The following is a 10818-nucleotide window of genomic DNA, read 5'->3' as shown; positions in this document are numbered from 1 at the left end:
TTGGTGCTTCAAACACAAGACGTTTCTTCATGATTAAAAGGAAGGATATTGATAGCTGAAGTTGAAAAGATACTTTTGGAATACAGAGCAACGGACAGAGCTTCCCTCACCTTGCTGTTGGAAGCCACTAAATTAAGTCAGAATCAGTGGAGAAAAACAGTTGCCTCCAGAGACGACTTAACCCCCTGTCTCTGCTAGAAAGGTATCTTGACACAGGTCAGACTGTCCTGTTGAGCTGCTTATCTCTGATGACTAATTTTGAGCCTACGCTAGATGACTGGTTCAGATGAGATGTCGAATATTTAGGCAGCTAAATTTAGGGGAGATGAATCACAGAAAAAAGCCTGCCTAGCTACTGTTAAAAATCAGTGGTGCACTACGAATGGCAAACTGGCCATTTTAACAACTCCATCATGCTACTGTCACGTTGTAACATGCCATACCAAAACCTGCAAGAACTGAGCTGTTTGAAACACTCCAGGATGCCTCTAATCCAGGTTAAGAACAGCTTTCTGTATTTATCATCTGGAATAAATTGCAGCCCAGGTAACCACTGATGCGGGCAATTTGACTGAGTTGTTAAAATTGTTTTCAGACAAGGAAAGCCAGGGAAGTTTGTGTTTAGTCATGAAAATCAGCAGAGCTGTAGAGTCCAACCTGCATTTGGAGGTGAATATATAGAGCTGCTCCTATGGAACTGCTGTACCTTACAGCACAACTCTGTGGATAAGAAACAGTGGCTGAGAGGTGTCAGTAGCTGGCATTCTGGAATGAGCTGCAGCTCCAGGAAATCAGGAAAACAATGCACTGTAGTACTTTGTCAGCCTTTAGGTGGACTTCAACACTGCTGGAAAAATCCTGCTCTTTGTTTCGGTGTGTCAGGGTAGGCAGGCCCAGACTGAGCATAATGTTCTTTTCAACAAGCATCTGCAAGTCCAAATTAAGCCAAGATCACATCTACACGAAAGATAACTGCCCCCAACAGGGCAGCTCAGGGATGTCTTTTGTAGATAAAGTCTGTTATGAAACATTTTCTGTTCTTTCCATGTCCATCTTTTCTTGACATATGAACTTTCAGCATCCAGTACTGTGTGAAATAACTGCAATTTTCATTCAAGCACCTATTATCGGTGACGAACTGACAGATGAAAAGCATGTGATCAGCCCACTCAACTTTCTGCGTACCTGCCAGACAAGGATGCTACAGAATTAAACCTGTCCTTGTCTTCAGATATTTTCTGGAGAAGCTGGTGTGAAAGCTTTTGGAACATCTGTATAGTAATACAAGAATCAGTAGCAAACAATTTGTGAGGTGTCAGCTTGAATTTATTTCAGATAGTACCTAAATAATGAAGTTCACAGGGAAGTAGATGTTTTCTGCAATTTAAAGTTTATGCAAAGCATAATTTTTAAGAAACTTCCCTCTACCAACAAGTCACTAATCTGTCCGTAGGAGGCAATTTTCAAGTACTTCCCACACATAGACACAAAGATTACAGGCCCATCTCTCTACTGGAAACCTTAGGCTCCTTTTTATTTAGCACATTTTTCTTGTAAAAGGAACAAAAGACTGAGTAATCCAGTGTTTTAAAAACAGCTTTTTAATCAATTTAGTTATCTGGTTGGAAGGAATAACAGAGAAAGATAAAATCTCAGCTGAAGTTAACTTCTCTGCCAAACACACTCTTTTAGAAAGTTTTCTCTGAAAACAAGAATCGAGCTCCCACCTGACACCCCAGGAAAATACTGAACTCAAGCAAGAAAGTGTGCTCAAGTGTATTGGGTCAGGACACCTTCAGCCCTATGTTTTGTATAATATTTATAACGGAACCACTCACTGTGAAATGCTGCCAAATTCAGACCCAGACATAGAATTTGACACCCATTGGACACTGCTGCAAGTGAGGAAGGAGTTAAAGATATCATGGGGTAATCCGCCATCTAGTTTTATTCCTTCCAATGCAATTCCCAGTCCAGAGCCATGCATATACTCTGCCTGCACTGTAGGTTTGTACCAGCTTTTAAAAAGGCCAAAATCTTGTATTTCTGCATATCTTTCTATCAAGTGCAGTTAATCCTTTTTACAGTCAGAAACTCAGTGCTCAAGCCTCTATCAAACTCAAACAGACATGTGGCACCCCACAGCCTTCGCAGTGCTCCCCAGCCTGGAGACCCACCAGCTTGATGTATCCGAAAGCATCACTGTGTCTCTTGGGCTTGCTTCCTCCTACTCTCCTGGAAGAGCTGAGACAAGCCTGCAAGTGCTCCTCTTTTTCTGCCCTCAGCAGCACACATCCTGTTCAGCTGGGATTTAGGGTCAGACCTTGGACTGAGTTACATGGGCATAGCGATGTGTGCCATATTAACAATGAAGGTCCGGCTTTTTCCTTATACTAAATAGAAATTAAAATATCTTAGTTTAAAGATCAGCACAAATCATACCACCAATAGGTCATGCCACACTTGAACAGGCGGGATCAGGTGGTAGATACAATTCAGTTGCAGTGGACAAGAGCTCTGTGCAAGGTAGTTGCCTTGGGCTAAGCTGCACGTTGCTCTTGCAGCTGAAGTAGCCTGGGAGTGCTCACCTGGGTAGCCTGGTGCTGCACTTCAGACCGCAGAGTAGAAGCCCTGATGTTCCCTTGCTCCAGGTTCACCACTGCATCCTTTCTGTTCTCAACCTGTATTAGCATAAAGAATTATTATTTTAGAATCATTTCAGTTGGAAAGCACTGATGGATCAGCAAGAAAATACATTAATCCCCCAGAGCAGCAGTCCTCTCAATGCCCCAAAGGGTATTTTCGTAACTTTTCTGCTTTGCAGCCAGACAGCAACACAGGGGATGCTCACCTCTCCCTGTTTCTACACTGCCCCACAAATCACACAATATAGTCCTTGTTCTGAACTTGGCAGAGATACAATAATTTGCCCAAAGGCCCTACACTCACAAAAGAAATCACAGGCTGGAGGCACAACTTACAGACCAGGTGCCCATCCTATGGTGCTTGCATGGCCTCAAATGTGTTTGCTGCTTGTTCTTCAGCATCTGGGGTATCTGACAGCCCCAAGACACAAAAGCCTGAAGTTCTGAATGAGGTTTGTCTAAAGTCCTCAGACAACTGGTAATTCAGATGCACTGAAAGCGTTCCAGAAAACCCAGTGCCAGCTGCAGATTTGTTATTGGAAATATTGGAGGTTTTTTACACAGTATCTGATTCCCTCTCTAGGTGAGCCCTCTCCTGTTGCAGGCCAAGGTGGAAGGTGGCCAGGGGTCCATCTGAACAGCATCACAGGGCCTCAGGAGCCTGCCTGGTGACAAGATGACAAACAGTAGATAGGATGTGTGTAACAAAAATGGTGACTGAGAGATTCCTGAGGAAAAACGCACAAGGTTAGGTGTTTGCTGCAATCCAGGAGTCCACTGCAAGCTAATGTTGGGATCTTTGCCTGTACTAGTGGAGTCAAGAGCCACAGGGATGTGCCACACATAGATCGTCCCTGCACCACGTAAAGGTAATGTCGATGTTTCCAGAAGAACTGAGCACTGCTTAAAAGATATCAAGTAACCACCATCTGATGTGCTATAACAGTAACCAAGACATTTTTTCCCTGAAGCAGAGCCTGGAAATCATAGTAAAAAGAAAAATCACGATTTAGAAATGGAATCCTAAAAGACTGCTTCTTTGAAGAGAGCTCAGTAAATCTCTCTAAATTAGCTTCTGAATAGCTCTAAATTAACTTCTATTCAGCACTAGATTAAGGCAGCCTGGGTTCAAAGGTGCCTTATGAGAGTGAGCCACCAAATGATCCTGCAATCATCCAAATAATCTACCTGCGATAGCTAGAGTGACTGAAAGTATAGCTCAGGCCCTTTCTCCCTCTCAGGAGCACTGGTCAGGTCTGTCCTCTGGTCTGAAGGGAAACCTTAATTACCAAGAGGGTAGATTAGCTCTGGTGGACACATGGGGAGACCTATGGCACTTCTCCCCCCTGCCACACCACAGTGTCTCTTACTAGTATTTCACGCTGGTGCTTTGGGTCTAGCAAGCACCACGATACTTACTGCAGCTTCAGGCTCTGGGGAAGCAGAGGCAGCTCAAGCAACGTCGAACACAGTCAGGTTACATTGCTGACATCTGCTCATTTATGGCTTGAGACATAGCAGCACCACACACCTTTGTACTGAAAGCAAATTAATTTTTTTTTAAATTAAATTTAATAAAATTAAATAAATTTAAAAGTTTAAATTAAATTTTAATTTTAAATTAAATAAAAATTAAAATTTATTACAATGCCCTATAATATGGTAATTCCTTAGTAGCTTGTTCAATAATTCCAGGGAATCAGTGCTATTTTTAACCAAAACTAGTATCATATACATCTGCACTCCTAAATAATTAGATTACTTTCACTCCAGCATATTCATACTAAGGTCAGCTTCACAAGATTTTGGCTACATCTTGCAGCTTTTATATTTGGAGGGGATAACTGTAGCCTTCAGGAAGACAGAGGAGTTTTGCATACCTTACCATACCTCTTCCCATTATCTGACCCCGTTTTCTCCATCCCACACTCTCACAAAATAAACCTACCTATAATGACTTTTCCCCCCATTGGTGCCAATTTTGCTGGTTTCTGTGCCCCAGTCTGGTATTTCTGACATAATTTCCTAGGTAATCGCAGCCTGACATGGTATGACTGACAGCATTACCTAGTTGCTGTTGTCCTTGCAAAACTGTTCCTCAGAGACAGATTTCAAAAATGAGGCCTGATCCTGCTTCCTTGTGCCCACTGAGCGATTTGATTATTCAGAAGCGGTAATATTTATATATATAGTGAAAAGACATCATAATCATCAGCTCTTTGAAACAAGATTCTCTTTTTAATTGAAATGGTAATTTCAAGTATCTTATCGTGTGACTAAAGCTTGTCTTAAGGAAACAGACTAAACTCCACACTCTACATTTGCTTCTGCATGAGAAATGGGCATCTGTACTGCACAATTTAAATAATGAAGGACTAACAATTGTGATTAATGATAGATATTTAAAAGCCTCCAGTTTTAGAAAGGTATTAAGGCAATAGCTTACCCCCACAAAAAATTGTCGTGGCATGAAGAGCATCCTGAATTGTTAATTTTTATACATTGATGTGAAAGTTCGAAGTGCTAAATACTATAGATGATCAAAACCTGCGGAAATGCAAACATTTTCATGAATATGCACTGTAATTCAAATAAATTTTGTTTGTCATGAGTGACTTTTGCTAATACCACTTCCCTTCTTTTGAATATGAAAAATAAATCCAAGTGCCTTTTGTCAAAACTCGTATTATTTACAGCTTTCCTTTGAGTATAGGCCCTGCAGAGAGGGTAGCAGGAGATATTAAGTAGCAGAATTCACATCTTAGCAGCAGCTTGCAAATAAAGAGATGTGCACCTACAATTTTCCTCACCTTGCATACATATACCCTTAATCAGCTATTTAGGATGTTCAAGGACTCCACAGGATTGTACCTGCAGAGCCTGTACTCCTACATTATAAAGTTAAGAGTACATAGAGGTTATATTCCTTATCTTAATGTCTGGTCTCCGTTTTAATCTTACACATTTAAATGAAAGATATAAAACTGCAAATACTCCTCTTCCACTGCTGAATTTTCCAGTGCTCTCTGATGACTTCAAAATGATAATTCAGCTTGAGTTTGTGTGTCTTAAGCCAGTGATATCTGTAGAGCAGAGAATTACAGCACCTTACCTCAGTCTTCAAGAGTTTTAAAAGATACTATAAGATTCTCATCACAAAGCACAATTGCATGAAGTAGTAGTGAACTTTTGCTAATCACATTTAATCTCTTATTCCAAATAATGCACACAATAAATAGGAACAGGAAAAAAGGGCAAATAATCAAAAACTTCATAATAATGGGTCTTAAACTCAGCTTCTATGTAATAACTCGGCCACCAGCAGCCCAAAGTTAATTTAAAAGACATTAGACAGACATTATATGACAAAAGAGGAAAAATTCAGCAAACTTTTAGCCTGGGAGATGAAGCAGGTAAAAGGTCTGCAGAATGGTATTTTCAATTAACACCTTATATGTTTCCACAACCTGTAACCTGCCCAAAATTAATGACAACTTTTGTGCACCCTGTGCTAATTTATAGGAGCAAATTTCTGCTATAAAGAGATAGAGAGAGAGAGAGAGAGAGAGAGCGCGCGAGCACTATGCACTTGGAACTGGCGTTTCTTTCCTGCTCACACAATGGTGACCTAAGTCCGTGAATTTTCTACTGCTTCTTGCTATGGGTTTCTGTTTAGTTTTGAACAATTCTTTCTGTGAACCTGAGATCTATAGCACTGCAGCTGATTATTCTTTTCAGATGGTTTCCTTCACTAACATCCTGAGACTTAATTCTTGTTACAGTACTCTCCCTACCCCAAGGAGCACATTTCCTATTGACCAATACTGCTCAATTCTGATTATAATTGTAAAGGCACTGCACTGAGATTAAACCTCCTACTTCCACATCTCATGCACAGCAATCTGAAAGGGTTATTAAAATAGACTCCCTTCTGATCATCTCTGTAGACATTTTAATCTTACATTCAGTGTTTTTATATCCAAACCTTGCTCCTCACACACAGGGGGGAGGGAATTAATTGAATTGAGTGGGAGGTTGATTTGGTGGAGTCCATTGGAACTGAGCAAAAGTGTATCTCATCTATTGAAAAGCACTTACCCTGAATTCCAACAAAATAAGCCCATTTTTAAACTGCTCACTTCAAAGGGAAGAGTGGGAATTGCTTGTGCTCTGTCTTCCCCCACTAGTGTTTCCATTATCATTTTTCTTAAAAACAAAACAGGCACCTGGGAAAGGATGATACAACTGCAATGTATGGAGGGGAATGTGTTTGGTTTTTTTTTTTCCCCTGCTAATGTTATTTCTAATATGGAAACATGAAAGGCCTTTCAGCATGGAATGAGGATGGACTGTGAGGGAGACAGTGATGTAGGCAGTTAACCACACTTCATTTCCTCTCTCTGCCCACTGCATGAAATTTAAGGGTCTGGGTTCACTTGCTGATTTTCTTATGTCATCTTGCTTATATGTAAAGGACACAAAAAGTACCAACAGCAGGAGAAAGCATTTGCCTACAACCTCCACTGAGACGTTAGTGCACAATGCAAACTGGAGCTTCCTCCTCTCGGGATTGTGAAACTCCCTGTACACCCCAGCACCTCCCAGAACAGAGTGTGCTTTAAAGAACAGACTGCGGGGTTTCTCTTGGAAGAGAAGAGGATCGTGGACTGGGAGGACGGTGGGAGGACATTGGGTGTGCTGCTAGGTTTACCCTCACGACCTGTCAGCATCTCTGGAGAGATATGTTCATTAGGAATGAATCAGGATTTGCATAAGTCAAGGAAATAAGAATGCGTAGGTGCCCCATATCCTACCCCCACACTGAGGATCTTTAGCAAGAAGGCAGAATATTTGCCAGGAAGGCCAGAGAGAAGAGAGAAAGACTAACACTAATATTAGACATAGGGATACTCACGTGTCTGACTCCCAAGTTTGCAGCCAAGGCTCAGGAACAGACTCGTTAAATCCTAAGCCCCTTGTACTTCTTTAAATAACCTAGAACATGACACGATATTATAGTATTTTAAGGTAACATGGATACAGCGAGCTCAAAATCTCCTCTGCTTTCCTTGGCCATGTTAGGACTAAGACCTGTGTATTCACCTAAAACATAGGTGTAAAGTATCCTTTTGGCTTCTGAGACTAAACAATGTTTCAAAGAGGCCAAGACTAGAAGACAGCACTCTCAAGGACTGCCATGGAGCTGAGCCTTTGGTTTCCAGGACCCAGAGATCTCTCAGAGAAAGTACAGACAAGCCTCAATGCCAGTTATGTGTCAGTGTGATCTCTGGAGTTCCCTATTTCCAGTTTTGTCATTTTCTGGAACGCTTCTCCTATGAAGAAAGGCTGGGAGAGTTGGGATTGTTCAGCCTAGAGAAACGTCTGGGGACACCTCCTTGTGGTCTTTCAGTACTTAAAAGGGGCCTATAAGAAAGACGGGGACAAATATTTTAGCAGGGCCTGTAGCAATAGGACAAAGGGTAATGGTTTTCAACTAAAAGAGGGCAGATTTAGACTGGATATAAGGAAGGAATCTTTTACACCGCGGGTGGTGAAACACTGTAACGTGTTGCCCAGAGAGGTGGTAGATGCCCCACCCTTGGAAACCTTCATGGTCATGTTGGACAGGGCTCTGAGCAACCTGGTCTAGTTGAAGATGTCCCTGCTCACTGCAGGAGGGTTGAGCTAGATGACCTCTAAACATCCCTTCCAACCCCAACTCTTCTGTGATCCTCATTTTGCTACAATCTATCTTTTTAATATCTTTTTGGTAGGTAGGGGAATCTCAAGGAAGTCTGGCAAGTCCAATACACGACAGCTCCAGAGCTCCCTTCCTCCAGCGAAATACAAGCCTATAAAGAAAGTCTGTGTGTTTGCAATCCAACTAGAAACACTGCGATGTAAGACCTTAGTTTCTGCTAAGCCTCAGTGGTTAGTTCAGGGTGAACAGCATCAAATGCTGAAGCACAAAGAGCCCCTCTAGGAGGAACCAAAGTTCCCTCTAGCAAGTAACAAGGAGTCACAATTTAGTCTGTAACTTCAGGACCCTTAGCAGTTCCGTAGCATCTTGTTCTTCCTTATGTTAAAGCTCCCCTCACTTTCATTCAACAACAAACTACTGTCCTTCTCACTATTTTTAACTACTTTTATTTAGCAGTTTTTACATTTGTTAATATGATCAATATCAATTTAACCTCACCTTCAAGGTTGTTTGTGAACATGCTGAAAGAAACAGTTTTCAGAAAACCCTAGAGCAGCACGTACATCCTCCCTGTTTGACACTAGCAATCACCCTCTCTCCTCTCAATTGATACCTTCTCATTACTAGTCCCTCCTTTAGTCTGTCAGTAGATTTTTGTGATCTAAAAAACCCAAACTAACTAGCAATTCTGCCATATCCAGTAGGTACTTTGCCTGAGAAACAGGCCCAGGTAGTTGGGGGGGAGGTGTCAGAACCCCCAAAAGAGTCATTTGGCTTTGCACATCAACGAAATGGAAAGCTTTGGAGTGTTTGCTGAAGTGTTGCTACCACCATTGTAACATTACCCAGCAAAATTGAGTCTCTCTTCATCCTGTATATACACCCATATAAAACATAACCCCGAATTTCCCCACTCCCCATCTCAGCATTAAGTCCGACCCTATTACCTGGACTCCTTGCAGCTAAACCTTGCGATGTTCCTCACATACAACAGGTCTTGCTCAAGTCTCCCACTGTACAATTTCTGATGTACTTGTAGATAATATCTGCCGGGGCCAGTACTCCACACACAGGATGTGAAAGATGAAGACGGCACATCAGAAGGTAGCACACTCTGGGTTCAGCTTTGGATCTATTCAGCACTCCCCACGTCAGCTCTGGCTGGGGAAGACATGCAGGTTCTGAAACTTTACCCAACACCTCCCTGTGCGCTTACACCTGCAGTCAGCCACCAACAGAATTTAGAAGCCGGGGTTGCCACAGGACCATTACGCCTTCACCAACGAGCACAGGGAGCCTGCAGCAAGTGCCTGGGGATCTTTCACAGGGGAAAGATGGTGCACAGAGGACAAGAAGACAACAAAGCCAGGGGAATAAGGTACAGTGAAGAAGCGCTGAATGGAAAACAGATCAGGAGAGCAGCTTTCAAAAACAAGCAGAGTGTAAACAGTGTAAATACTCTAAAGTTGGGGCAGGAGTGGGGCAACACCTGCAACAATAGGCGGGTGTTGTGACAGGGAAAAGAGAAACATTCATTTAAAGTTTGTTGAATCTAGTCTGAGCTAGATGGGAAAATGGGAAAGGAGACGAAAAAGAGTAAGGGGGAAAGAGGCACAGAATTTCAAAGATGTAAACTGAGTCTAGCAGAACTTTATTTTGATGTTCAGTCCGCTTCAATTCTAAAGAACAGAGCTATTAAGACACTTCAGAAATTTAGTACAGGAACTAGCCTACGGTTAACTTTGCAGTAGGTAATCAGCTGTAAGTATTACACTGCTTACCACCTTTACTTTGCCATTAGCTATAAACAGAAATATTTTAGTCTATTCCCTGAGAACCTCCCTTATCACAGCTTCTTGAGATACTCTCATAGTTCTGAATTTAGTAATTTAGCTTTACTTTTGGCTCACTTTCTTTGACATGCAGATCCCAGATCTGCGTTAATATACATGGCAATTATGTTCCAACTAGAAATGTCACAACATTTTACTTTATTCATTACTACATAAATATGTAGATTTATGTGCATGGCTTATAAGTAGTAAATATTACCATTATATGTCACCGTAAACCAGTAAAAGCCTGGCTCATGAAGCACCATTTTCTTGCCTTTTTCCTCTTACCCTACAGCGAGGGGCAAAAATCAGAAATGTTTCTCTGAGAAATATTATGGCCTTTACATGATGACTGACACCTCAAACTAAAAGAACTGAAGGTATAAAGGTCAGCCCAACTCCATCAGGTAAAAGTAAACAACATTCTCATAATGATTAACAAGGAACAAACTATTTCAAAAGAGCATTCCTGGAAGCCAAAGAACAGGAAAATCCCACTGACAACCAGAGACTTCAAAACTGCTGTGCCTTGAGAATCCTGCTTGGGACCTAGAGCAGCAACGGCAGAAACACCACAAAAGTGGCAAGATAGGCTACAGGTAGAGGAAAAAAACTCGCAAAAACCCATGCAGAATAA

At 41.7% G+C, this 10818-nt stretch overlaps 1 long non-coding RNA gene across 1 annotated transcript; it reads right to left on the bottom strand.

Moving 5' to 3' along the window:
- Positions 1–4071: 4071 nt before the first annotated feature.
- On the bottom strand, positions 4072–9510 carry LOC142361806 (uncharacterized). The gene is made up of 4 exons (XR_012764419.1): positions 9294–9510; positions 7561–7640; positions 5092–5192; positions 4072–4183 (listed from the first exon to the last, which is right to left on the bottom strand). It is a non-coding gene; the product is annotated as an uncharacterized LOC142361806 (long non-coding RNA).
- Positions 9511–10818: the final 1308 nt, after the last annotated feature.

This window comes from Opisthocomus hoazin, chromosome 6 (assembly GCF_030867145.1).
Source record: "Opisthocomus hoazin isolate bOpiHoa1 chromosome 6, bOpiHoa1.hap1, whole genome shotgun sequence".
Taxonomy (NCBI): domain Eukaryota; kingdom Metazoa; phylum Chordata; class Aves; order Opisthocomiformes; family Opisthocomidae; genus Opisthocomus; species Opisthocomus hoazin.
Note: the sequence above shows the minus strand (reverse complement) of the source record. Positions and strands in the feature narration are given on the sequence as shown.